This window comes from Saimiri boliviensis, chromosome 12, assembly GCF_048565385.1.
Source record: "Saimiri boliviensis isolate mSaiBol1 chromosome 12, mSaiBol1.pri, whole genome shotgun sequence".
NCBI classification, from domain to species: domain Eukaryota; kingdom Metazoa; phylum Chordata; class Mammalia; order Primates; family Cebidae; genus Saimiri; species Saimiri boliviensis.
In genome coordinates, this window is record NC_133460.1 from 8,633,966 (window position 1) to 8,661,910 (window position 27,945).

Sequence of the window (27,945 nt, forward strand, 5' to 3'; positions counted from 1 at the left end):
TAGGCAACCGCCAGCTGCAAGCCCACTACCTGGAGCCAGACACGTTTTATTAATTTTTGGGTTTTTGTTTGTTTTATTGTTTTGTTTGTTTGTTTGTTGTTGTTGTTGTTGTTTAGACGGAATTTCGCTCTTTTCACCCAGGCTGGAATGCAGTGGCACAATCTCGGCTCATTGCAACCTCCATATCCTGGGTTCAGGCAGTTCTCTTGCCTCAGCCTCCCAAGTAGCTGGGATTACAGGTGCCTGCCACCCTGCCTCGGCTAATGTTTGTATTTTTAGTAGAGACGGGGTTTCACCATGTTGGCCAGGCTAGTCTCGAACTCCTGACCTCAGAAGATTCGTCCACCTCAGCTTCTCAAAGTGCTGGGATTACAGGTATGAGCCACTGCACCCGGCCTAGATCCTTTAAAAAAAATGTTAATGAGGTTGGGGGCTGTGACTCACACTTGTAATCCTAGAGTTTTGGAGAATGGAGGTAAGGAGGATCACCTTATATAGGATAAGAACATATATGTAAGCCGGGCGCGGTGGCTCAAGCCTGTAATCCCAGCACTTTGGGAGGCTGAGGCGGGTGGATCACGAGGTCAGGAGATGGAGACCATCCTGGTCAACACGGTGAAACCCCGTCTCTACTAAAAATACAAAAAATGCCGGGCGCGGTGGCTCAAGCCTGTAATCCCAGCACTTTGGGAGGCTGAGGCGGGTGGATCACAAGGTCAAGAGAGCGAGACCATCCTGGTCAACATGGTGAAACCCCGTCTTTGCTAAAGATACAAAAAAATTAGCTGGGCATGGTGGCACGTGCCTGTAATCCCAGCTACTCAGGAGGCTGAGGCAGAAGAATTGCTTGAACCCAGGAGGCGGAGGTTGCGGTGAGCCAAGATCGCGCCATTGCACTCCAGCCTGGGTAACAAGAGCGAAACTCCATCTCAAAAAAAAAAAAAAAAAAAAAAAAAAAAAAAAAAATACAAAAAATTAGCTGGGCATGGTGGCGCCTGCCTGTAATCCCAGCTACTCAGGTGGCTGAGGCAGGAAAATTGCCTGAACCCAGGAGGTGGAGGTTGCGGTGAGCCGAGATCTCGCCATTGCACTCCAGCCTGGGTAACAAGAGGGAAACTCCGTCTCAAAAAAAAAAAAAAAAAAAAAGAATATATATATAGTGGCCGGGCTATATAATATAATCCCAGCACTTTGGGAGGCCGAGACGGGTGGATCACAAGGTCAAGAGATCGAGGCCATCCTGGTCAACATGGTGAAACCCCTTCTCTACTAAAAATAAAAAAAATAAAAATAAAAAAATAAAAAAATAAAAAAATTTAGCTGGGCATGGTGGTACGTGCCTGTAGTCTCAGCTACTCAGGAGGCTGAGGCAGGAGAATTGCTTGAACCCAGGAGATGGAGGTTGCGGTGAGCCGAGATCATGCCATTACACTCCAGCCTGGGTAACAAGAGCGAAACTCCGTCTCAAAAAAAAAAAAAAAAAAAAAGAATATATATATATGGGATATATATACATATTCTTCACTTCTGTAGGGGCCTAAGGGCATAACCAGATATCTGTCACTTTAAATCTTCTGCTTGAATTTCTTTTCAGTTGGTTCTCAAGTGCCCAATATTGGATTGTTCACGATTCTTGGTTCATAGCCCATTCTCAAACCCAGCATCCCAAACAAAAACGAAGGCCCTGCCAATAGAACCTGTCCTCAGAGCAGACCAGTCGAGGCCCCAGTCTTGGTGGGTGCTGGGACTCAGGGCAGGGTACCAGACCCCGGGTTCAGTCCCTAGTCTTCCAAAACTAGGAGGAGGAAGCAGAGGAGCCCCAGGAGGCTACAGGCAGGTGAGGAGTGACGGGATGTGGGGAGGGAGAGGACTCTAGACCTCAGATACAAACTCCCATAGTCCATCTCCTCTGCTCAAGTGCCCAGCTCCCTCTCTCATTAAGACTGTGACTGCTAGAGCCAGGGATAGTAGGTGGGAGTCCCAGTCTGGACGTTTTAAGGCTCTGACTGTGAAGATTCGGCTCTTATTGTATATAGGAACTTGTCTCTTCAGTGCCTCGAGTTTGCACCGACAGAAGTAGCTTTAAAAACAACAACAACAACAACAATAAAAACCAAACAACAAAAAAATAGCTTGTCAAAAGGGCTCTGGTGACACTGGTGACAGGACTCTAGATGAATTTGAAGAGATAGTGAGATAGTAGGCAGCGTCAACATAGTTTGAAACCTTTGTAAAAATCACCTTTGAAGGGCATCCATGTCCAGCGCTGAGGTCTCTAGGCCAAGCGGAATCCAAGAGAGTAGGAAACCACATTTCCTGGACCAAAAGTTGGGCTCGTCCGGGATTTGAACCCGGGACCTCTCGCACCCTAAGCGAGAATCATACCCCTAGACCAACGAGCCACACAAGTTACAGTTTAAGGTTGTCTTTGTGGGCATTCTAGCATTCTGGAGCGGCAGGGGCGGAGCCAGCAGAACCCGATGAATAGACCGGTTTCAGACTCGACTGGAAGGGACAAGTTCAAGGGCGGATGGGTGGGCGGGAGCTCAGAGCCCCAGCCCCTCCCCGCAGTCGCACAAAATGGAGAGCAGCCCTGGCACCCCCATAATCCAGGAGCACCTTGGGTCCTCCCCCTCCGCCGCCACTCGGCCCTGGGCTGGGGACCCTCGTGGCGCAGTGAGGAGCTCCAGCTCCTGCAGTATATGGGGACCTCTCAATAGCGGGCAGCGACTCCGCTGAGGGTCCGCGAACGGCGATCACTAGACGCCAGGCTTGGAACGCTGCAGTCCTGCAGCGTGGCGCTAATGGATGGTCAGTAAAGGTCTGCTGAGTGCACTAGGCACTAGTCACCAGGCCCCTTACCTCGCCGCCCCACACGCTTCTCCGGCCCGGGTCCTCCCCTCTCCCTCAGGGAAGCCAAAGCCCAGAAAGCGAGTTTCCTGTGTGGGCCTCGAACCCTAAAGGCTGACGCTGAGAGTCACTTTGCTCCACCGATTGAACCAGCGTCACAGTGCCCGCGTGGCCTCAAGCCCCAGAATGGCTGTGCCCCCGGGGAAGGCCACCTCGGTGGTGGCTCAGGCCACCCACCACACTGCGCACCAACGGCGATTCAGCGATGCGCCCCCTTCCCCTTCACTGCGTGGAGCTGGAGGGACCTCCGGTCTCCAGGACCCCGGGAGGAGGAAGAATGCAGCCCTCGGGGCAGCAGAGGCCGCGTCCAGGCGCCGGGCGTCGGTTCCGGGGCACCCTTTTCTGTCTCTCTGTCCTTCTGTGTGTCCAGATTTCACCCGACCACCGAGAATCCGGCAGATCTGGGCTGAAAGGGCCTCCTCCCCTCCGGATCCAAGCCGCGTATTTCTTGGATCTCAGTGGGAAGGCCCCAGGGCCTGGGCGTGGAGACGGGCCCGAGACCCCCATCCCCTCAGGGCCCACCGAAGTGCTGTCCGCGGACGCCCAGGCTTCCCCTCCTCCCTCCTCCCAGTCACTCCCCTCACTTCTCCCCCACTGCCCGAGTTCTCCTCTTCTCCCAATAAACTGCAGTTTTAAGCGGGAGTAGGGCGCACCCCTACTGGAGCCACCACCCTCTCGAACGCTGTGAAAAATTTGTGCACCTGGAGCGACCAAAGAGTCCGGCGCATTCTTTTTTATTCTAAATAACCTCCTGCTGCCCGGAGTCGTCTCCTTTAACTGCGGTTGCCGCAGTTGGCAGCGCTGGATTCCATTTCGACCGGTGAGGGATCCAGGTTGGTCCGTCGGCATCCCGGGACCCCGGGAGGTCCACACTGTGGCTCTGCCAGCCTCCTAGTCTCCCGTCCTTCCTGAAGATACAGAAAGAAAAAAAGAGAAAGCAAAGAGGGCTTGTCCGGGATTTGAACCTAGGACCTCACGCACCCAAAGCGAGAATCACACCTCTAGACCAAGGAGCAGGCAATTTCTCCTTTTTTTTTTTTTTTTTTTTTTTTTTTTTGAGGCGTCCTTCTGCCACTGACGCAAAGCGAGACTCTCTCCATTTCTCTAGTAGCTCAATTCTTGGCGCTACTAAGAACTGGGAATCTGAACTTCTAGGTTCGCGGCCACCCTCAGATTTCCGAGGCGGACTTTATTTCTGCTGGGTAAACCAGCAAGGTTATCCGCTGAGGTTATGAGTTGGTGGTTTAAATATCGTGCTGATACGAAATACAGGTGCATTTACCTATTACTAAGGTAAAAGGGTTTCCAGGCAGGATAGTAATATCAGAAATCACAAAGGAAATGTACAGATTTTACGCAAGTTTTTAAAACGGCAAATGACAATCCAAACAAAATACAATCTAAACGACAAATCAAGGGCGTATTACTGGGCCACATAGATCTCAAGTCTTTAAAAAATACATAGGCATATTTTAAAAAGACATTTATGAAAAGAAAAGAAATGAAGATCTATGACAGAAACGGCTTCATCTTCCTTACCTTGGCCTATGGAGCATAAACGCTGCTTGTCACAGCCTCTCTGGCAGGCAAGTGTGGTCCTGGCCTGCCCCTAAGGGCCATAGGTGGAAAACAACTGAGTCTTGAAGTGGAGGCTGGAGAAGAAGAGATTGTCCTAGAGCTTGCATGGGAAGAGTTTCGGGATCCAGAAACTGGAAACATTGGATCTCTGTGACAAAGTTTGCCAAGCAGAAGTACATGATGGAATGGGTGTGTCTGGAGGCTGGTGTGAGGCATAACAGGCAGCCGGACCTGCTGCTTCAGTGACTTTCTTGAGACTCAAAGGAAGCCAGGGGGAACCCTGCCTAATCAGCTGCAGTCATCTCTCCCGGGGTCCTCCCTCCTACATATCGATTGCTCTGGGAGTCATGTAAAGTGAAGGAGGCTGGGTGTGATGTCTCCCACTTGTAATCCCAGCACTTTGGGAGGCCAAGGCGGGTGGATCACTTGAAGCCAGGCGTTGGAAACCAGCCTGGCCAACATGCGAGACCGCGTCTCTACTAAAAATACAAAAATTATCCAGGCCTGGTGGCGTGTGCCTGTAATTCCAGCTACTCGAGAGGCTGAGGCAGAAGAGTCGCTGGAACCCGAAGGCAAAGCTTGCGGCGAGCCGAGATCGGGCCATTGCACTCCCGCCTGGGCAACAAGAATGAACTCTGTCTCAAATAAATAAATAAATAAATAAAGCCCAGTAATACAGCCTTGGTTTGTCATTTAGATTGTATTTTATTTGAATTGTCATTTGCCGTTTTAAAAACTTGGGTAAAAGCTGTACATTTCCTTTGTGATTTCTGACGTCACTGTCCTGCCTGGAAGCCCCTTTACCTTAGTAATAGGTAAGTGCACATGTATTTCATATCAGCACGACATTTAAACCACCAGCTCATAACCTCAGCGGATAATCTTGTTGGTTTATCCAGCAGAAATAAAGTCTGCCTTGGAAATCTGAGGGTGGCCGCGAACCCTTAAGTCCAGATTCGCAGGTGGGCGCTCTAAGGACTGAGCTATTGGGGTGATGGAATCTGGTTCTGCGTCAGGGACGAAAGGACAAGTGAAAAAAGAAAACAGAGCACCAGGGCCGGCTCGTTGGTCTAGGGGTATGATTCTCGCTTTGGGTGCGAGAGGTCCCGGGTTCAAATCCCGGACGAGCCCTTTTGTCTTTTCTTCCACCCTTTTTGCATTTTCAGCCGGACAGGAGACTAGGAAGGCGGAGAGAGGCTGCTGCTGGCAGATCCTCAGTGGAGACCTCCCGGGGCCCCGGGACGCAGACGGACGGGCCTGAATCACTCGCCCGCAGTCGGTCCCGTCACCCTGAAATGGGACCCAGAGCTGCCAACTGCAGCAACAAAAAATAAAAGGAGACGACTCCCTGCAGCAGGAGGAGGTTATTTAGAACAAGGAAGAAAGTGCTGGGCTCGTCGGTCGCTCCAGGTGCAACATTTTTCGTCGGATTCGAGAGCATGGCGGCTCCTGTCCCAGGTGAGCCATACTCCCGCTTAAAATGGGAGGAATCTGTGTGGCGGGGGCCGGAGGGAGGGGAGTGGGGGGGAGATGAAGGAGGGGCGAAGGCGTGGGCATCCGCCAGCAGCACTTCAGTGGGCCCTGGCTGTTGGGTGTCTCGGACCCCGTTTCTACCCCCAGGCCCCGGCACCTTCCCACTGAGAGCCAGGAAATTCGCGGCTTGGGTATGGAGGGGAGGAGGAGGCCCTTTCAGCCCAGATCTTCCGGATTCTCGGGCGTCGGGTGAAACTCGGACACAGAGACGGGCAGAGGACAGTAAAGGGTGTCCCGGAACCGCCGCCTGGACGCAGCCTCTGCTGCCCCAAGGGCCGCCTCTTTCGTCCTCCCCACGTTCTGGGGAACTGAGGTCCCGCCAGTTCTCAGTGAAGGGGAAGGGGGTGCACCGCTGACTCCCGCGGGCGCCGCGGGTCTGGTGGCGCAAAGCGACTCTCAGCATCAGCCTCTTGAATTGAGTTCCACGTGGGAAGCTCGCTTCTTGGGTTTTGGCTTCCCTGGGGGAGAAGGGAGCACCGGAGCGGGAGAAGCGTGGGGCGCGGCGAGGTAGGGTGCCTGGTTCCTGGTGCTCTCGGGAGGCCTTTGCTGACCACCCAGCGCGGCCACGCCGCGAGGCTGCAGCGTTTCCAAGGCGGGCATCCAGTGGTCGTGGTTCGCGGACCCTCAGCGCAGCCGCTGCCCACTCTTGAGAGGTCCCCATGTCCCTCCGGAGATCCAGCCCAGGGCCGAGTGGCGGAGGGGGCGAGGACCCAGGGCGACCCCGGATTGTGGGGGCGCAGGGAGAAGCGGGGACTCACGGCTCCCTCCGCACCCACGCTTGAACTTGCCTCTTCCAGGGTACAGGTTGGGAGAACTATCGTCTGCTTGCTTTGCTCTGCTGAGGTCGGGCCTGCTGCCCCTGAGGACACCCTGAGGGCCACAAAGAGAAGCCGGAGGGCCTAAGCTGGGTGGCTCGTTGGTCTAGGGGTATGATTCTCGCTTAGGGTGCGAGAGGTCCCGGGTTCAAATCCCGGACGAGCCCAGGTTTTCGTCCAAAGTATCGGTTCCTATCATTCCCTATTTTAGATGAGGATCGGAGATCCAAACAGCTCTGACACGTCAGCGCAGCCCCAGTCCTTCGGAGTTAATATGTACAAAGGTCTCAAGCTGTCTGACACAACCCACTGCCATATATAAAATTTATTTGGAGCTGTCGCCTGACAAGCTATTTTTGTTTGTTTTCTGCTTTATTATTTTTTTTATAGTGTGTGACGCTACTTTTGTCAGTAGGAACTCACTCAAGGCACTGAAGAAGAGATAAATTCTTCCTGTATACGATAAGAGCAGAATCTTCACAGTCAGAGCCTTAAAAGGTCTAGCCTGGGACTCCCGCCCACTGTCCCTGGCTCCGCTGGCTAGAGACTTAGTGAGAAGAAGCCAGGCACTTGAGCATAGGAGATCGGCTATAGACGTTTGTAACTGGGGTCCAGAAGCCTTCCCCTCCCCACATCCCCGACACTCATCACCTGGGTGTAGCCTCCTGGGGCTCCTCTGCTCCCCTGTCCTAGTTCTGGAAGGAGTGCAGACCGAGCCCAGCAGCCCGGGTACCAGGATCCTGAGTCCCAGCACCCTCCAGGACTGGGGCCTCCTGGGGTCTACTCTGAGGACAGATTCTACTGGCAGGGTCTTCCTTTTTGTTTGAGATGCTGGGTTTGAAAACGTGAACCAAGAATCGTGAATAATCCGATTTTGAGCACTTGAGAACCAATTGGAAAGACTCAAGCAGAAGATTTAAAGTGATTGATGTCTGGTTATGCCCTTGGGCCCCTGCAGAAGCAAATAGTAATTGTGCATGTGTGTGTGTGTGTGTGTGTACAAATACATTTGTATTCCAGATCTCACAGAATTTCTTACGCAAAGAAATTTATGAGGAAAATGAACACTGCAGCCTAAAAATTAACAAGGAAGGCCGGGCGCGGTGGCTCACACCTGTAATCCAAGCATTTTGGAGGCCAAAGCGGGCAGATTACCTGAGGTCGGGAGTTCAAAACCAGCCTGACCAACATGGTGAAACCCAGGGTTTAAAAAAAAAAAAGAAAAAGAAAAAGAAAAAAAATTAACAAGGAAACAAGGTACCATGAGCAACAACTCATTAACAGTAGGCAACAGAAATAAAATTGCAAACATTTCAGATGCAAAGTATATCAGATACTTTATAATACAACTATCCTTACTATGTCTAAAGAAATGAAATAAAGAAAATATCTTTAACAACAGGACCTCCAACCTTCTAGATTGAAAAAAGAACCAAATAATTCTAGAGGTAAAAGCACGCAGTAATGGAAACAGAACAGCTGGATGCACATCACTGTAGGTTACAGGGCGGAGCAGCACCTAGGAGGGCTTCTGCGAGCTCCCAGTGAGCTTGGAACATTCTGCCTGCAGCTCCAAGGTTGGGTTAACTTGGCCAAAACACAGCAGAACTCTTATGTTCCTGTAACTCGAGTGGCCTGAAAAAAAGGTTGTCATTGACTCTTTAAGTGGATGCAGTCTGGAGACCTTTTTCTCTTTCTGATAAGAAGGCCATTTCGTCGGAGGGTACAGGTTGGGAGAACTCAGATTTATGCCAGCGCGGTGTCGAAGGAGACTCTGGCAGGTCACCCCCATTTATGGGAGACTTCGGGATGGTGAGGGAATTCCTGCACCACAGAGGGCATTGGTGGAGAACTGAGCCTGTTGTGGGGAACCCCCAGTGCACCCTGGTTTCTGGGACTGATTCATTACCTTGCTTAGTTTCTTCCACCATCCTTATGCTACCCAGCCCATTTTCAGATATAGAAACCTACCTGCAGGCAAGCCCGGCTAGCTCGGTTGGTAGAGCATGATACTCAATCTTAGGGTTGTGGGTTCAAGCCGCGCGTTGGGCTTACCTTTTGATTCTGTCTCTCCCAGAATCTACCCTTTACCTATAGAGGTAGATGGTCTCCCTGCTGTTGCCCAACAGATGCAGACTTGTTGATACTTTTTTTTTTTTTTTTTTTTTGAGATGGAGTCTCACTCTGTGGCCCAGGCTAGAGTGCGGTGGTGCCATCTCAGCTCACTGCAACCTTTGCCACCCAAGTTCAAGCGATTCTCCTGCCTCAGCCTCCCGAGTAGCTGGGATTACAGGCCCCTGCCACCATGCCTGGCTATTTTTTTTTTTCTTTTTTTTGTATTTTTAGTAGAGATGGGGTTTGACCATGTTGGCCAGGCTGGTCTTGAACTCCTGACCTCGTGATCCACCCGCCTCAGCCTCCCAAAGTGCTGGGATTAGAGGGTGAGCCACAGCGCCCAGCCACCCAACACTCTTCTAAGCTCCTTACTTATCTAAAGTTGTTTAATTTCACTACTATACTCTTATTATTGCATTTTCAGACGGAATTGAGGAGCTGGGATGGAAACATGGAAACCCAATTAACCTGCTACAGAATATGCTCTCCCAACCCCAGCAGGTCAGGGAAGGGGTCGGCAGGGAAGAGAAGGGCTGCTTGACTTGGTGGCGGCATTCCTGGGACAGTGAGGTTGATTGATTGATTTACTGATTGAGACAAGTCTCCCTCTGCCACCTAGGCTGGAGTGCAGTGATGAAATCTCAGCTGGCTGCAGTCTATGCTCCTTCGATTCAAATGACTCTCCTGCTCAGCCTCCCTTGAGTAGCTGGGATTACAGGCACTCACCACCACACCTGGCTAATTTTTGTATTTTATTAGAGAAAGGATTGCATTCTGTAGGTCAAGCTGGTGTCAAGCTCCTGCCTTCAAATGATCCACCCACTTTGACCGCCCAAAGTGCTGGGATTACAGGCATGAGCCACCATGCCCGGCCTAGTGCATCCTATTCTAAACACACAGAGAGGATCATGCTGAACATGCTGTTCTCATGACATCTTTTATCTCTTTACATATCATGAGCATCTTGCCATGCTACTCAAGAAACTAGAATATCAATTTTTCTTTATTGCAGTAAATTGATATATAATAAAGTGCACATATTGTTAGTGTACAATTTGGGCCAGGTGTGGTGGCTCACACCTGTAATCCCAACACTTTGGGAGACCGAGGTGGGTGAATAACTTGGGGTCAGGAGTTCCAGACCAGCCTGGCCAACATGGTGAAATCTCGTCTTTACTAAAAATATAAAAACTAGCTGAGTGTAGTGGCATGTGCCTGTAATCCCAGCTACATGGGAGGCTGAGGCAGGAGAATCACTTAAGCCTGGGAGGCCAAGGTTGCAGTGAGCTGAGATCACACCACCGCGATCCAGCTTTGGCAACAGAGTGAAATTATGTCTGAAAAAAAAAAAAAAAAAAAGTGATTACAGGCATGCGCCACCACGCCCAGCTAATTTTGTATTTCTGGTAGAGATGAGGTTTCTCCATGTTGGTCAGGCTGATGTTGAACTCCTGACCTCAGGTGATCCGCCTGCCTCAGCCTCCGAAAGTGCTGGAGCCACCTCACCCAGCTAAGTATAATCTCAGAGTAAGCATTTTTTGATGCAAAATATCTATGTAAATTTATTACTACTTTTCTAGGATACAAGCCCTGGGTCGGATTGTAAAATGACCCAGCTACTGTGGAAATAGCCTGGCAGGCAGGTCCTCAAAACGTTAAATATGGAACTACCACATGACCCAGACATTCCACTCCTTAGTGGAATCCCACTCCTATGCTCAAGGAAATTTAAAACATATATTCATACAAAATCATGTACACAATGTTTACTTTAATGAGTTGACTTGTGACCGTCCACCATCCATATGTGGCAGTCCTACCTCTCAGTCCCTCAGAATGTGACTGAAAGTGACTGAATAATAAAGACAAAATGAGGTTATCAGGATGGGCCTTAATCCAATATGGCTGGAGTTCTTATAAGAAGGGGAAATTTGGACTGCCTGTGGTGCCTCGCCCCTGTAATCCCAGCACTTTGGGAGGCCGAGGCAGGTGGATCACAAGGTCAAGAGATCGAGACCATCCTGGTCAACATGGTGAAACCCCGTCTCTACTAAAAATACAAAAAATTAGCTGGGCATGGTGGCGGGTGCCTGTAATCCCAGCTACTCAGGAGGCTGAGGCAGGAGAATTGCCTGAACCCAGGAGGCGGAGGTTGCGGTGAGCCGAGATTGCGCCATTGCACTCCAGCTTGGGTAACAAGAGCGAAACTCCGTCTCAAAAAAAAAAAAAAAAAAAAGAAGGAGGAGGAGGAGGGAGAGGAGAAGGGCCTGGCTGTGCCTCTCCCTGCTTAAGCCACATTTCCCCAAATGAATCCCAAATGTGGCGAGAAAGAATGTGTCCCCCCCCAAAACAGTCAAGCTCCAGAACAGAGGACACTCCTCCTCATGCAATGAGGCAGTTAGGAAGTTTTCTCTGATTCTCTCCAAACAGGATCTGTGTTGCTTAAAAGGCCTGAGCTATGTGGAGGAATTCCCTTCAAAACAGAGACTCTGCCCAACATGGGGCTCAAACCCCAACCCTAAGGTAAGAGTCTCATGCTCTACCAACTGATCTAGCTGGGCAACTAGTGGTAGACAAAGCTCTTCTTCCCTGGATCTGAGGCCTTAGGCTGCTCCTATCAGGCCTTCTCCAATTTCCAACATCCCCTATGTCAATAAGGACTCCAGATTCTGGGGTTGAGCCCCCTAGAACGGCCAAAGTTCGAGAGTTGCGACCTGGGAAAATGGAAGATGGGAGTGGGGCTTGAATCTCAGGACAGTGGGCGACTCACCTGAGCCACAGTAGCCTAGGAAACACGCCTCCTTCTCTGCCACCTTGAACAGGCCTTGGGGAATATCTGCTTGCTGGGGCAGGTTGGGGTCTGGGGTTGCTGAGTCACGATGCCTGTTTCTTGGTTATCGAGGCCTGGGTCTGACCCCAAGGACATTGTCATGGAACAAAAGCAGGAGCTAGGTTTACAGCGCTCATGGTCCCTGATCTTTCCCGCGGCACTTTAGAGGCAGGAGCAGAGCTAAGGAAGTCCCACCTGCCTTAGAGCAACCTGGGACATGGTCCTGGCAGATGTTCCTCTCTGGGCCCAAATGCTGGGAAGAGAGATGCTGAGACAGGACACATCCAGGCATGGTGGCTCACTCCCGTAATCCCAGCCACTTTGGGAGGCCAAGGTGGGCAGATCGCTTGAGTCCAGGAGTCCAAGACCAATCTGGGCAACATAGCAAGACCCTGTTTTTTTGTTTTTGTTTTTGTTTTTGTTTTTAATTATTAAAGACGGGGTTTTACCATATTGGTGAGGCTGGTCTTGAACTCCCGACCTCAGGTCATCCATCCTCCTTGGCCTCCAAAGTGCTTCGATTACAAGCGTGAACCACCACGCCCGGCCACAAGACCCTGTTTTTATGAAAAAAAATTTAAAATTAGCCAGGGCATGGTAGCGTGGTGGTTCATGCCTTTAATCCTAGCACTTTGGTGGGTGGGGGGTCCAGGCAGGCAGATCACTTGAGGTCAGGAGTTCAAGACCAGTCTGGCCAACATGGCAAAACCTTATTTCTACTAAAAAAAAAAAAAAAAAAAATTAGGGCTGGGGGTGGTGGCTCATGCCTGTAATCCCACCACTTTGTGGGGCAAGGCGTGTGGATCAGGAGGTCACGAGTTCAAGACCAGCCTGGCCAATATGGTGAAACTCTATCTTTACTAAAAATAAAAAAGTTAACTGAGGGTGGTGGTGTGTGACGATAATCCCAGCTACTTGGGAGGCTGAGGGCTGAGGCAGAAGAATCGCTTGAACCCAGGAGGCAGGGGTTGCAGTGAGCTGAGATGCTGCCACTGCAGTATGTTTTTCACAAAGGTGTGTGTGTGTATTTCTCAGTCTAATACTCTACGCGAACTCCAATTTCCATGTGTAACGAGAGAACATCTTTTTTCGGTACCAAGTCTTCAAAAATCCCTATGTGTATTTTGCACTAACAGAAGCACATCTCAACTGTATCAGCCCTATTTCAAGTGCTTACGAGCCATATATGGCTCCTGTCTACCTTCCTGGCCAGTGCAGCCCGGGGCCATCGAATCACTCAGCTTTTACCTGCTCTCAACGACATTCACCTGCGACTCCGCCTTGGCCTGCAGAGATGTGGGTTTCTAGGGTGAAGAGGGGAGGTAAAGGAAAGAATAGCTCTCAATAGCCCAGAACCCAAGGACCAGCCTCCCTCGTGCCTGGAGCCCTTGTGCAGCTGAACGACCTGGGCTGCCGTGGGTGCAGCTTCTCTGGTCTGGGGCTGGGAAAGGGGAGAAGGGCCCAGGGTCCAGCAAGGCTGAGGCACGTGCCAAGCCCACCAGCCTCAGATGCATCCTGGTCCCTTGCAGCTGAGGCACAGTCCTGGTCCCACCTGAAGTGGAGCAACCCAGCTGGTGGATGAGGCTTCAGGCTGGATCCCAATTCTCAAACTCTATATTCTCTAAAATGACCGGGAAAAGTAACCACTCTGGGGCTCGTCCGGGATTTGAACCCGGGACCTCTCGCACCCGAAGCGAGAATCATACCCCTAGACCAACGAGCCTCCCCTGCGTGTTCTTCCACTGACATTTCAGAGACCAGCAGCTGTTTATGTTAGCCTGGGAAATCCAGCGCGCAGGAACGAGAATGGAGAGAATGAAAGAATTTTTTTTTTTTTTTTTGAGATGGAGTTCCGCTCTTGTTCCCCAGCCTGGAGTGCAATGGCACAATCTCGGCTCACCGCAACCTCCGCCTCCTGGGTTCAGGCAATTCTCCTGCCTCAGCCTCCTGAGTAGCTGGGATTACAGGCACGCGCCACCATGCCCAGCTAATTTTTTTGTATTTTTAGTAGAGACGGAATTTCACCGTGTTGACCAGGATGGTCTCGATCTCTTGACCTCGTGATCCACCCGCCTCGGCCTGCCAAAGTGCTGGGATTACAGGCTTGAGCCACCGCGCATGGCCTCGAATGAAAGAATCTTTCGCAGGAAAAGCCGGCTCTGCTTCCCTCTCCCACCTTCTCCGGCTCCTCAAACGGCAGCACGCGACCCCACCCGGAGGGGCCTTGGGCCTGGGCCCGGGTTCAGGAACCCGGGAATCAGCTCCACTGCCCCCTCCTGTATGCAGGACTGAGTATGGACAGCGCGCGACCGGCTGCTTTTCTTGTTTTAGGGAAGGACTGCAGGTCGCGGTGCTTGACCGAGGGTGAGGGTGGGTGGTGATGGTGTCCAGGGGCCCGCGTGGCCCAGCCAACTCAGTCTCGGCGTCCCTCGCATGTTGGCCTAGAGAAGTAAGCGAACGCCTTCCCTGGCAGGAGCCTCTGCACTGAGCGGGGACAGGCGGGCGGCCCAGACCGAGCAGATGGAGCCCGAGCACCTGGTCACCCCGCCTTCCAGATGTCCTAGCGCCAATACACTCAGAGGCCCAACTTTCTTCCTTTTTCGACCCCCTTTCCTCCCTGCGATCAGAACCTAGAACAGTTCTCAAGTTCACACCCCTTTTCCAAAGTAAAAGACCGAGCCCCCATTTTAATTTTTAAAAAGAATAAGTTAGGTTGGGCGGGTGGCTCATGCCTGTAATTCCAGCACTTTGGGAGGCCTAAGCACTTGAGGTCAGGAGTTCAAGACCAGCCTGGCCAACATGGTGAAACCCCGTCTCCACTAAAAATACAAAAATTAGCTGGGCCTTGTAGCACGAACATGCAATCCCAGCTACTCGGTAGGCTGAGGCAGGAGAATCGTTTGAACCCGGGAGGCTGGGGTTGCAGTGAGCCGAGATTGTGCCACTGCACTCCAAGCTGGGTGACAGGAGCGAGACTCCTCAAAAATAAAATTAAATAAGTCAAGTCTAGATTTATCTACATGGAGTCAAATTTTTATTGTCAAGGATCATAGGCATCACGTGTTAGAGCATGCACCTAATTTTTTAGTGGGTACAATGGTGAGCACAAAATAAAGAGCACACAGTTCAGGGTGAAGATTGACAATAACCAAGAAAAATATATTTAAAAGAACACATTTTTTAATGTTCTTTTAAACACATAAAATGAAAAAAATTACAAACTGTGATAAGGGCGTTTTCAGATATAGATGAGTTGCCAAGATGGGAACAGTAAGAGTCTGTGAGTGACATTTAAGCTGAGGCAGGAGAGAAAATAAGAGGCCCAGCCCCTGTTGACCCATGGTCTCAACTGAACTGGGTGGGCCCTTCTCCCCTAGCTGAGCTTTCAGCAGCGCGGCTACCTTGGAGTCTCCAACCCCAGCCTTGGGACTGAGTCTCCTGGGTGAGGGGGAAAAAAACCTGGATCTTGTGCTAAAGGGAGGGCATTCAGGTTCTTTATCCCAGTTTAGATGTGAGGAGACAGACCTTCCTAAGGTGCAAAACCACTGGGCCACTGACCCTGAGAGATGACACAGCAGCCATCACCTTGATGAATTTGGGAGGAGGTCTTGGAATCTCCCGTGGGGACAGGGATTGAGTTGAGACTGAATAAAGGTTTACCTTTGAGTTAGGGGCCAAGCATCAGAATCTGGATTACCTCCTGTGATTATGCTGAATTCTGTGTACCAAGGATGGTAAAAGCTGCGCCCAACGTGGGGCTCGAACCCACGACCCTGAGATTAAGAGTCTCATGCTCTACCGACTGAGCTAGTCGGGCTCACATGGCAATGGTGCTTCCCACACTAATATTCAGAATCTTCAAAGCAGGTACTGCAAAAAAAAAAAAAACCCACAAAAAACAAAAATAAAAAATGGCCAAGGTGATTCTAGTTCCGAGGAGGTGGCACATGAGTGGCTACCCACAAAGCCAGCCTCCAGCATTCAGACAGCTGGGTGCACAGTCCCTGCCAGGGTCTCTGGACATCTGGGACCTCACATGTGCCCCCACCCTCCCTTTCTCAGCCAGCTGTGGGCAGAATGTGAATCCTTTAACTTCAAGCCTGAGTCTCCAGTCAGGTGGAATTTGTAGTCAGGGACCATTAGCCATGGCTCCAGGCTGGGACCTCTCAGAGTGGTCCCAAGTGGGAGGCGGGGAGGCAAGGAACAACCTCTCTCCTGGGCTCAAGTGCGGATGTGAAGGGGCCTGGGTCCACACTCTGCTGCCAATATAAATCCCAATCCCTGCTTAATATTGAGCCCAGCCTCTGTATAGCTCCAAACTGTTTCAAATGACCCAAAGAGCTCACCTCTCCTCACGCCCCTGCAGATCTGCATGCAGGGTGGAGGCAGAGGACCATGAAGTTCCAGTGGGGAGAGCTCATGGGGTTTCGGAGGTTTCTGTGATTAAAAAAAAAAAGAAAAGCAAGGTTTTTTTTTTTTTTTTTTTTTTGAGACAGAGTGTGGCTCTTGTTACCTAGGCTGGAGTGCAATGGCGCAATCTTGGCTCACCGCAACCTCCGCCTTCTGCATTCAAGCAATTCTCCTGCCTCAGCCTCCCAAGTAGCTGGGACTACAGGCACGCACCACCATGCCCAGCTAATTTTTGTATTTTTAGTAGAGACGGGGTTTCACCTTGTTGACCAGTATGGTCTTGATCTCTTGACCTCGTGATCCACCCGCCTCGGCCTCCCAAAGTGCTGGGATTACAGGCTTGAGCCACTGCGCCCGGCCTGTTTTTTTTTTTTTTTTTTTTTTTAAACAGAGTTTCGCTCTTGTTGCCCAGGCTGGAGTGCAATGTTGTGACCTCAATCTCGGCTCACCTTGACCTCCACCACCTTGGTTCAAGCAATTCTCCTGCCTCAGCCTCCTGAGTAGCTGAGATTCCAGGCATGCACTACCATGCCCGGCTAATTTTGTATTTTCAGTAGAGACGGGGTTTCTCTATGTGGTTAGACTGGTGTTGAACTCCCGACCTCAGGTGATCCGCCTGCCTCAGCCTCCCAAAGGGTTGAGATTACAGGGCGTGAACCATTGTGCCCTGCCAAAAAACAAGGTTTTGTTTGTCCCTGGGTAGGGTCCTTGTGCCTGCAAATCCATGGAGCCACAGCTGTGCCCACCATGGCCAATGTCTCAGGAATATCTTGGAAAAATCCTAAGCTTGGTGCTGGCCCCTGCCCACAATGACTTGGGTGCGAGAAGGTTCCTGGGAGAGGGGCTCACTGCCTACCCTTGCTACTCAGCTAGGGGAACCCACACTGGGTGCAATTCCTCACCTGGAGTTTGGAGGTGGGGTGTTGTTGAAGGGACTTTCCTCAGCTTTGTTCCTGCGCTTGGCTTCTCCCAAAAGTCCAGACTAAAAAAACTGTCACTGCTGGGCCAGGCGTGGTGGCTCATGCCTGTAATACCAGCACTTTGGGAGGCTGAGGCAGGTGGATTACCTGAGGTCAGGAGTTTGAGACCAGCCTGACCAACATGAAGAAACCCCATCTCTATTAAAAAATACAAAATTAGGCTGGGCATAGTGGCTCATACCTGTAATCCAAGCATTTTGGAGGCCAAGGCGGGTGGATCATCTGAGGTCGGGAGTTCAAGATCAGCCTGACCGACATGGTGAAACCTCGTGGTGGTGCAGGCCTGTAGTCCCAGCTACTAGGGAGGCTGCGGCCGGAGAATTGCTTGAACCCGGGAGGCGGAGGTTGTGGTGAGCTGAAATCGTGCCATTGCACTCCAGCCTGGCGCCTGGTGACGGAGTGAGACTCTGTCTCAAAAAAAAAAAAAAAAAAAAAAAAAAAAAAAAAAAAAAATTAGCTGAGCATGGTGGTGCATGCCTGTAATCCCAGCTACTTGGGAGGCTGAGGCAGGAGAATCGCTTTAACCTGAAAGGCGGAGATTGTCATGAGCTGAGATCTCTCCATTGCACTCCAGCCTGAGCAACAAGAGCAAAACTCTGACTTTAAAAAAAAAAAAAAAAAAAAAAAATTCAAAAATAGCAGCTGTAAATTTGCCATACATTTTAAGAGCAGTTTTAGGTTTTCAGCAAAATTTAGTGGAAAGTGCAGAGTTGCAAATGCCCTTCTGTCTCCACATGTACATAGCCTCCTCCATTTCCACGTATATTTTTGTTTGTTTGTTTTTTGAAACAGGCTCAAGAGATCCTCCTGTCTCAGGTTCCTGAGTAGCTGGGATCACAGGCATGCACCATCATGGCCTGCTAACTTTTAAAATTGTTTTGTAGAGGTGGGGTCTCACTATGTTGTCCAGGCTGGTCTCTTTTTTTTTTTTTTTTTTTGTCACCCAGGCTGGGGTGCAATGGCATGATCTCAGCTCACTGAAACCTCGGCCTCCCGGGTTCAAGCAATTCTCCTGCCTCAGCCTCGAGAATAGCTGAGATTACAGACACCCGCCACCATGCCCAGCTAATTTTTTGTATTTTCTATAGAGACAGGGTTTTGCCATGTTGGGCAGGCTGGGATTACAGGCTGAGGCAGCAAGCCCGGCCTAGGTTAGTCTTGAACTCCTTGTGCTCAGGTGATTCTTCCACTTCGGCCTCTCCAAGTGCTGGGATTGCTGAGCCACCGCAACCGACCGCTGTGATTTCCAACCACTTTCTGATGGGTGCATCACAGGGGCTGAGGGAGGCGGGCATGAATTCCCTGCAGTCCTGAGGTCCTGATGAGCATGGTGCCAGGAGGGGAACTCCAGTGTGGCCACCTCTGTGGCCTCTCTCTCTCTCTCTTTTTTTTTTTTTTTTTTGTCCACTTGCAACTGTCTTGATCGAGTTATACTCTGCGGCCACTCTCCGGGGGACCTGAAGTGCCTGATCATTTTGATTATTTGACAACCACGCCCCTGCCACCTGTGCAGCCCGGCCTGTGCCAGCCAGCCAAAACTCTCTCTACAGTGGATACCAGTCCCGTTTCATTTCTCTCTGACCAAGGCAACTTTAGAATAAGTCCTATCAGGAACTTGAACCCAGCTACCAGACAAAGTCACCCACAGTTTTCCTTAGTTTAGTCAACGGAGTGAGACACTGCTATTAGCCTTGCATCTGCGGGAGAGCCCGTCCGAAGTTCTAAAAGCTCAATTTCTGCGGGACTTGCTCCCTTGAGAGAGAAGGTTTTGTCTGGGAGCTCCAGGTCACAAGCCTCACTCACCCCGGGATGAAACCACCACTCCAGTCACTCGGGGCAGATCCGTGCTGACTGGCCCCCGACCAAATCCCCTGGTTAAACAGCCTGTATCCTGAGACCCACGTGCCCCAGGAATAACACAACAGGCACAAACACTAATTCTTATTTATTTATTTATTTATTTATTTATTTTGAGCCGCCAGGCTGGAGTGCAGTGGCAGGATCTCCGATCTCAGCTCACTGCAATCTCCGCCCCCCGGGTTCAAGTAATTCTCCTGCCTCAGCCAAAGTATGGGCTCCTCTGGGATTTTAACCCGGAACCTCTCGCACCCTAAGCGAAAATCATATCCTTAGACCAACGAGCCACACTGGGGGTCATGGACTTTGTCGCCCTTAATGAGCCCAACGCAGCTCCGCCCTCTCTGGTCTGGATCAGTCCTAGTTTCTTTGGTCACAAATTGTCCGCCTTTTCTGATGCTTTTCCCGGGCTGGATTCTGGTCCTCATGGGGAGGAAGGGAACGGCGAGCTTCGGTATTGCTTCACTTCACGACTCCAAGTAGGAAACCCAGCTCGGGTTTCGGGGCGTCCAGCTTTCCCCGCCGCCCTTGCAGAACTGAGACCGTCGGCTAGGCGAAGCTCCCTAGGACCTCCTTTGTCCTCGGGCAGAGGGCGAGGAGCCGGACATGGACTCCTCAGAGGCGTCGCGGTCTCCTCGAATCGCACCCCTTCCCTGCCACGCCACGTACGGGAAGGACGCACCGCGGCGACCTCAGGACCTGGAGCCTCGGTCTCAAAGGCTTCTCGGCCTTGGACCCCCTGCAGAATTAGGGGCCCTCCCGAATTTCACACCCTTTCTCACGCCCCAGCGGTTCCAGCTTGGGTGCAGACACCTACCTCCCGGAGTCCAAGCATCCCCTTCAAATGAGTGAGCTTAAGCCACAGGATGGGGGAAACCCGGCCTCAGTGCCCAGGCCGATCTGGCCGTTCAGTTCCAGCTGGCATTTGTGTTTGCCACACACTGAAGCTGTCTCTGATCCAAACTCACAAGTGCAGACCCCATGCAGCTCTGCTGGGGGCTCCATCCATGCCCTAAAATGACAAAAGCAAACTGGTTCCTCCGGGATTTGATCCAGAAGACAGGTAAGACCTCCTTTTTAGGGACCTTTTCCCACAGTGTGGGTTTCACCCTCAATTATCTGCTTTCTGTTCATTGGACAAATGGAGGCTGAGCCCCAGCATCATCAGGTCCTGGGCTGAGGGCACGGTGTAGAAGGGAGTGGCCTGGGTGTGGAAGTGGGGAGGGAGTTAGGGCAGGCCTGAAGAGGGACGCCCCTGGCTCCCAAGGGGACTTTGGAGAGGAACTGTCCAGCTGGTGGAGGCCATCGTGGTTTCCCTTTAAAGAACAGGGGCCTTAAAATGTTCTGGCCCCTAGAGAAAAACACGCCTGCTGGGGAACCTGCTTGTCCGCCCTCAGGATCAGGAGAGGCCTCATCAGGCAACCTAGTGGCCCCTGGGGTTCTGTGCAAGACAGCTCCAATTATGGGTTTGAGAATCGGGAGACATGAAAGGGGTCCCCAGCGCATATGTCCCTGGGCTTAAGAAGAGAAACTAAGGTCCCTTTGGGGCAGAGACAAGGCCTGCTGGTCTGGACTCTTCCACGCCCTGGAGCTCAGGCTCTGCTTCTCGGCCCCACCCTGGTGGGGACAGTAATCCCAGGTGGGTATGAATCTGGGTTCGCATCAGGATCAGGTAGCTCTTCCGAGCTTGGGAGTCCCCAAAGTTTCCGCCGAAGCCCTAAGCCCCTGCCTATTTTCATCGTGTCTTTTCTTTTCTGTATTTGGGTGCTTTGACATCTGGTACCTTGTTGACCCTGGCGGGACTGCTCTTCCCAGGGTTAAACCGTTTCCTAGAGGGCGCGCATTTCAAATGTAAACCAACCAAACCAGAGCTCACACGCTGGCCGCCTCCCCTTCTATCATGGTGACCTCATGCCCTTCATTGCCCCAACACGAGGGTACACACCTTGCCATCTGCAGTCTCAGTTTCCACTCCCCTTGGTTGTGAAAGGCACCTCTGGCAGCCTCTCAGGAAGAAAAAGGAGCCAGCTGGGCATGGTGGTTCTGGCCTGTATCACAGCACTTTGGGATTGGAGGCTGAGGCAGGAAGATTGCTTGAGTCCAGGCTGGAGACTAATCTCAAGATCGCAGTGAGACTTCCGTCTCTAAGAAAATTATATCTTGGCCGGGCGCGGTGGCTCAAGCCTGTAATCCCAGCACTTTGGGAGGCCGAGGCGGGTGGATCACAAGGTCAAGAGATCGAGACCATCCTGGTCAACATGATGAAACCCCGTCTCTACTAAAATTACAAAAAATTAGCTGGGCATGGTGGTGCATGCCTGTAATCCCAGCTACTCAGGAGGCTGAGGCAGGAGAACTGCTTGAACCCAGGAGACGGAGGTTGCGGTGAGCCGAGATCGCGCCATTGCACTCCAGCCTGGGTAACAAGAGCGAAACTCCTTCTCAAAAAAAAATAAAAAAATAAAAAAAAATAAAAAAAATAAATTATATCTATATATCACACACACACACACAAAAAAAATTAGCCTGGCATGGGGCACCTGTAGTCTCAGCTACTTGGGTGGTGAAGGTGTGGGAAGATCATTGAGTTTGGCAGGTCGAGGTTGCTGTGAGCCGAGATTGCACCACTGCACTCTAGCCTGGGAAGGAAAGAAAGAAAGAAGGAAGGAAGGGGAAAAAAAAGGGAAGAAGAAAACAAAAGGAAGGGTTCAGAACCCTGGGCTTGTCCAAAATTTAAACTTAGAATCTTCCCACTCAAAGGAAAACCACACACCCAGACCAAATTCCACGGTCACTCGGGATCTAGGGCCATGTCCACAGAAGCAGACAAGGCGGGGGAGGGGGTGGCCCTCCTTTCCGGTCCCGGGTCTGGGATTCACTGGTCCAGCGCCTGGCCTCGGGTGCACCCAGAACTCAGAGGTGGAAGTCTCCAGTCAGGAGGCTCAGGCAGGTCCTGCCTGAAGCTGGGCAAGGCGAGGGGCTGCAGGTAGGACGGAGGCGGCAAGTCGAATCGGCCCTGGCGCCTCTTCACCATGAAAAAATTTGGGGGGGGGGGGGGCGGGCGGATGGAAACGGGCTCGTCCGGGATTTGAACCCGGGACCTCTCGCACCCAAAGCGAGAATCATACCCCTAGACCAACGAGCCAGCACGACGACAGGCTTCTGACGTCTCTCTCTGGATGTTCCTACCCGTGGCTCCACCCTCCACCCCCACACAGCCCCGCCTTCAGTCCACCACCACCCGGTCCACACCCGGTCCGGGCCACAGCCCAACTTCGAGCCCAGCGGGGAGGGTTGCGCAGGGGCAGGTTTCGGTTTCGATCCCAGGAAGCCGGTGGGAGGTGCAGCGCCGCGTGGACCAGCCCCTGGAGGAGTCCCCGCAAGACCCCCGCCCTCAGGCACACAGAGGCGGACCCCGCACCCCGAGCACCGCGGCGGCGCCTCCCCCGAGGGCTGCCCGGCTCCCAGCGGCTCCAGGTGACCCCAGCACCCAGAGAAGGGCCAGTGCCCAGGGGCTGCAGCCCGCGGAGAGGGGGTCTGGGTGGCCTGCGTGAGGCAGCGGTGTCTCAAGCTCAGCCCCAGCCGGGACATCCTAGGAAGGGATCCCCTGTGCCACACAGACCCCGGGCCCCTGTCCTCAGCCGAGCCCCCGCTAGGCCTGAGCTATGCCCAGGCGACCCTCGCAGCCCTGGGACCTCCGTTACGGGGGCCAGAGTTGGGGTCAGAGTTCATTTCTTCCCAAATAGGCGGCTCTACGAACGCTCCAAACTTTTCTTCCCTTTTCCACTGGCAAGGGACCCAGCATTTTACTGGGAGCCTAAAGAGGAGAAAGGTCTTCTGGTCTTGTCCCTGTGGTGAGGCCTTGCTGCCCGCCCTCAACAGGGATGAGGGTTTGAAAATGAGGGGACCTCCGTGATTTGACCCCAGAACTTCTCACAACCCTAAGCGAGGGTCACGCCGAGTTTCCCCCTGGCCGTTTCTTCTTCTTCCTTTTTTTTTTTTTTTTTTTTTTTTTTGAGACGGAGCTTCGCTCTTGTTACCCAGGCTGGAGTGCAATGGCGCGATCTCGTCTCACCGCAACCTCCGCCTCCTGGGTTCAGGCAATTCTCCTGCCTCAGCCTCCTGAGTAGCTGGGATTACAGGCACGCACCACCATGCCCAGCTGATTTTTGTATTTTTAGTAGAGACGGGGTTTCACCATGTTGACCAGGATGGTCTCGATCTCTTGACCTCGTGATCCACCCGCCTTGGCCTTCCAAAGTGCTGGGATTACAGGCGTGAGCCACCGCGCCCGGCCCCCCTGGCCATTTCTAGCTTCCTTCAGCCCTTCAGCGCTTGTCCCCGACGTTCCCGCTCCCGGGAGCTGCAGGGGCCGCACACACCCACGAGGGACCGTCCACAGGACACACACACCGCGAGAAACCGCAGACAGCAGACGCCCGCGAGGGACAACCGATGGGGGGGGACACGTCCGCGAGGGACAGCGGACTTGATGGGCCCGGCAGCGTCTTTGGTTCGCGTCCAAGCTCAGTGCTCTAGCGCTCAGGATGCAGCGCGGCTCGGATCCAGAACTCAGTCTCACCGATTTTATGCAGTACACGGAAGTTCTGGAAAGCTCCAATACACCTATGAGAGACCGTGCTGTCATGACCGCCCGGCTAGCTCAGTCGGTAGAGCATGAGACTCTTAATCTCAGGGTCGTGGGTTCGAGCCCCACGTTGGGCGTAAGTTTTGTCAGAACAATTAGTCTTGCAACTTAGAGGATAGTCAAGAAAAAGTGAAAATGTGAGGGTAATCGTCGTTGGGGCAGGGCAACACAACAGCCTCCCCCAACGAGCTGGCCTCAGGATTCATCGGGACCGCTGTGGTTTTGTTTCACAAAAAATAGGACGAGCCGGTGGCTGGTACCTGTAATCCCCACACTTTGACTCCGGGAGTTTGAGACCAGCCTGGGCAACATAATGAGGCCTCAGCTCTTAAAGAAATAGAAAATTAAGCTAGGCCTGGTGGGGCATGACCGCCAGTTACTCCAGAGCAGGCATTCCCAAACTGCGGCCCCCTGAGGCCATTTATCCGGCCCCCCGCCGCACTTGAGGAAGGGGCATCTCTTTCATTGGTGGTCAGTGAGAGGAGCACAGTATGTGGCGGCCCTGCAACGGTCTGAGGGACAGTGAACTGGCCCACTGTGTAAAAAAGTTTGGGGACGCCTGCTCCAGAGACTGAGGCAGGACAATAGCTTGAACTTGGAAGGCAGAGGTTACAGTGAGCCGAGATCGTGCCAGTGCACTACAGCCTGGACAACACAATGAGACTGTGCTTCACAATAATAAAATAATTTTTGTATTTTTAGTAGAGATGGTGCCAGGCTGGTCTCCAACTCCTGACCTCATGATCTGCCTGCCTCGGTCTCCCAAATTGCTGGGATTGCAGGCATGAGCCACCGTGCCCAGCCAGGACACTCCCTTTCACAAGACCTCCTGAAAAAATCCATCACAGAACCATCAGCTTCCTTGAGTAGGTCTATGGTGACCATTCTCTGCAGGTGGCATATGATGGTGGAAGGTAATACCACTGAGGTGAGGTCCCTGATTTCAGTGGGGATGATGGGGTCCAGGATGTTTGGGGAAGTTGGAGAAGCCAGGTCAGAGCTGGAATAACAGAAGAGTCCCAATCATGGGTTTTAAAGGCAAAATCCAACTATTTTTATACAAATATATGACCAAATTCTAGCGGTGGTTCCCATCAGGGTGGCTTCTGATTTTACTTTACACCATGTCTTGTAGTTTGGCAAATTTTTACCTTGAAGATGGCGTCATATATTTCATGAATTAAAAAAAAAAAGAATACTAGCCGGGCGTGGTTGCTCACACCTGTAATCCCAGCACTTTGGGAGGCTGAGGTAGGCAGATCACCTGAGGTCAGGAGTTCAAGACCAGCCTGGCCAACATAGAGAAACCCCATCTCTACTAAAAATACAAAATTAGCTGGGTGTGGTGGCACATACCTGTAATCCCAGCTACTTGGGAGGCTGAAGCAGGATAATCAACTGAACCCAGGAGGTGAAGGTTGCGGTGAGCCAAGATCTTGCCACTGCACTCCAGCCTGGGCAACAAGAGCAAAACGCCGTCTCAATAAAAAGAAAAAAAAAAAAAAAATACTATGGACCATTTCAAACATGTATTAAAACAGAGAAAATAGTACAATGTCCCCTTATGTCCCCCATCATACCATTATCTACTTATGGATAAGCAGTTTCATCTATACTTCCATCCAGCTTATGATTTTAAAACAAACCAGTTGTCCCTGTAATTTAATTCATAAATGTTTATAATAAAGACTTTAAGAAAACATATAACCGTAATAGAATTAGCAATCATTCCTCTTTATCAAAATGGATGAGTCTTAAAATCCTGCTAAAGATTCAGCTACTTTTTTCTGTAATCTGCCTTTCTCTTATTTGAAACCAAATGCAAGATTTCTAATGCAGAGTTTGTCGGGGAACCCTGCCACAGCTCCTCACCTCCACCGGGCAATAACAACTTCGTTTTTCTCCTCCCCGGTAAAGAACCTAAAATTCAGCTCTTTTTACCCCGGGTGGGACTCGAACCCACAATCCCTGGCTTAGGAGGCCAATGCCTTATCCATTAGGCCACCGGGGCAGACAACGAGAGGAAGCTGCATGTCTTAGACCAGTCTCCATCGCCCAGCTGTGGTTCCCGCACAGCCTACCAGCCCCATCCTGGTTCTCCCCCGCCTCTCCACGGGAATCCAAGCTCGGGTTCAGATTTTGTCTGCTCCTGAGCATTCTCAGGACCCCAGAGAGACCGCGTACGTGCAGAGGGAGCTGAAAGACACCAAAGTCAGCTTTTGGCTCGGCCTTTTGGTCTAGGGGTATGATCTTTGCTTAGAGAGTGAGAGGTGTCCGGATCAAGTCCCTCGGGGAGCCTTAGCCTCCATTCAGGGGAGAACCCAAGTCCAGGGGTAATTAGTAGCGAAAGACGCTTTTGCGATGGAGCGTTTGGGAAGGGGCACGCAATGCCCGCTCAGCAACTGACTCCTCATCCCGAGCCCGCCGCCTGGGGAAGTGTTGGTCTTGGTCCTCCTCGCGGCTTTGTCTCTTAGACAATGGGTGCCGCTGTGTGGTCGGAGGCCTCTTAATAATGACTCTCCAAAACCCGCCCTCTGCATCCCCAGCTGGCTCCATGTTAATCTCAGGATCGCCACGTTGCGTGTTTACTTTCCTGCCCCAACATGTGTGTTGTTTTCCTTTTTTTAAAAAAAAAATCTGTATTTTAATTAAGTACACACACATAATATCTAGTAAACGCTTTTGCTCAATACCTAGTAAACGCCCGGGGCCAGGAGTTCGAGACTTCGTAAACCACTGGAGCATCAAAAAAAAGTTAAAGGAGAAAGTGACACCCTGCATGACCCGAGTCACCAGCGTCCGCCGATCGGAGGACATACCTGCAGCTGTGACTTTTCGCAGCCTTCACCCTGTGGAAGGACATCCCACGCGGCGCTGCCTGGCACCCGGACTAAACTCGGGTTCCGCTGGTAGACATTTTTTTTTTTTTTTTTTTTTTTTTTTTTGAGACGAAGTTTCGTTCTTGTTACCCGGGCTGGAGTGCAATGGTGCGATTTGGGCTCACCGCAACCTCCGCCTCCTGGGTTCACGAAATTCTCCTGCCTCAGCCTCCTGAGTAGCTGGGATTACAGGCACGCGCCACCATGCCCAGCTAATTTTTTGTATTTTTAGTAGAGACGGGGTTTCACCATGTTGACCAGGATGGTCTCGATCTCTTGACCTCGTGATCCACCCGCCTCGGCCTCCCAAAGTGCTGGGATTACAGGCGTGAGCCACCGCGCCCGGCCTGCATTGAAAATTTTATATGTATTTTATTTTATTTTGAGACGGAGTCTCACTCTGTTGGCCAGGCTGGAGTGCAATGGCGGCTCACTGCGACGTCCGCCTCCCGGGTTCAAGCGATTCCCCTACCTCAGCCTCCGGCGTAGCTGGAATTACAGGCGCGCGCCACCACCCAGGCTAATTTTTTTGTATTTTGGTAGAGACGGGCTTTCACCATGTTGGCCACAATGGTCTCGATCTTCTGACCTCGTGATCTGCCCGCCTCGGTGAGCCACCGCACTCCGCCTGTACTGAAAATTTTAAAGGCTGGGACTGGCGACAGAGCAAGGCTCTGTCTCAAAAAAAAAAAAAAGAAAAGAAAAGAATAAGAAAATGTTAAATACACTTTTACAGTGGTCATTTTAAAGGCACTCTCTCATTGCAAGAAATCTAAATAAACTAATAGGTGTTTTTTGTTTTGTTTTGAGACGGAGTCTCGCTTTGTTACCCAGGCTGGAGTGCAGTGGCGCGATCTCCACTCACTGCAACCTCCGCCTCCCGAGTTCAAGTGATTCTCCTACCTCAGCTTCCGGAGTAGCTGGGACTGCAAGTGTCTGCCAACACGCCCGCTAATTTTTTTCTGTTTTTAGTAGAGACCAGGTTTCACCATATTGGCCAGGCTTGCCTTGAACTCCTGACCTCAAGTGATCCACCCGCCCTCAGCCTCTCAAAGTGCTGGAATTAACAAGCGTGAGCCACCGCGACCGGCCTAGGTGTTCTTTTTTTGTATTTTAAAATTGTGTATATAATATGTATGTGTGTGTGTGTAAACATGTGTATGTATATATGTATACACCTACGTATGTATGTATGTGTATATATACATGCACATAGATACATATGCACAGTTTTATATATAAATATATACCAGGGCCGGGCGCGGTGGCTCAAGCCTGTAATCCCAGCACTTTGGGAGGCCGAGGCGGGTGGATCACGAGGTCAAGAGATCGAGACCATCCTGGTCAACATGGTGAAACCCCGTCTCTACTAAAAATACAAAAAATTAGC

The 27,945-nt window shown here is 51.5% G+C and overlaps 1 long non-coding RNA gene and 8 other non-coding genes across 9 annotated transcripts; 4 read left to right on the plus strand and 5 right to left on the minus strand.

The window, feature by feature from the left end:
- Positions 1-2,330: 2,330 nt before the first annotated feature.
- Positions 2,331-2,402, minus strand: TRNAP-AGG (transfer RNA proline (anticodon AGG)). Its single transcript has one exon. It is a non-coding gene; the product is annotated as a tRNA-Pro (tRNA).
- Positions 2,403-5,547: 3,145 nt separating this feature from the next.
- On the plus strand, positions 5,548-5,619 carry TRNAP-UGG (transfer RNA proline (anticodon UGG)). The gene has a single exon. It is a non-coding gene; the product is annotated as a tRNA-Pro (tRNA).
- LOC141580532 (uncharacterized) lies at positions 5,558-16,561 on the plus strand. The gene is made up of 3 exons (XR_012512705.1): positions 5,558-5,946; positions 11,382-11,474; positions 13,790-16,561. It is a non-coding gene; the product is annotated as an uncharacterized LOC141580532 (long non-coding RNA).
- Positions 6,932-7,003, plus strand: TRNAP-AGG (transfer RNA proline (anticodon AGG)). Its single transcript has one exon. It is a non-coding gene; the product is annotated as a tRNA-Pro (tRNA).
- Positions 13,433-13,504, minus strand: TRNAP-CGG (transfer RNA proline (anticodon CGG)). Its single transcript has one exon. It is a non-coding gene; the product is annotated as a tRNA-Pro (tRNA).
- Positions 15,526-15,598, minus strand: TRNAK-CUU (transfer RNA lysine (anticodon CUU)). The gene has a single exon. It is a non-coding gene; the product is annotated as a tRNA-Lys (tRNA).
- A 5,540-nt stretch (positions 16,562-22,101) lies between the features above and the next one.
- TRNAP-UGG (transfer RNA proline (anticodon UGG)) lies at positions 22,102-22,173 on the minus strand. The gene has a single exon. It is a non-coding gene; the product is annotated as a tRNA-Pro (tRNA).
- Positions 22,174-23,680: 1,507 nt separating this feature from the next.
- On the plus strand, positions 23,681-23,753 carry TRNAK-CUU (transfer RNA lysine (anticodon CUU)). Its single transcript has one exon. It is a non-coding gene; the product is annotated as a tRNA-Lys (tRNA).
- A 1,861-nt stretch (positions 23,754-25,614) lies between these two features.
- On the minus strand, positions 25,615-25,687 carry TRNAR-CCU (transfer RNA arginine (anticodon CCU)). Its single transcript has one exon. It is a non-coding gene; the product is annotated as a tRNA-Arg (tRNA).
- Positions 25,688-27,945: the final 2,258 nt, after the last annotated feature.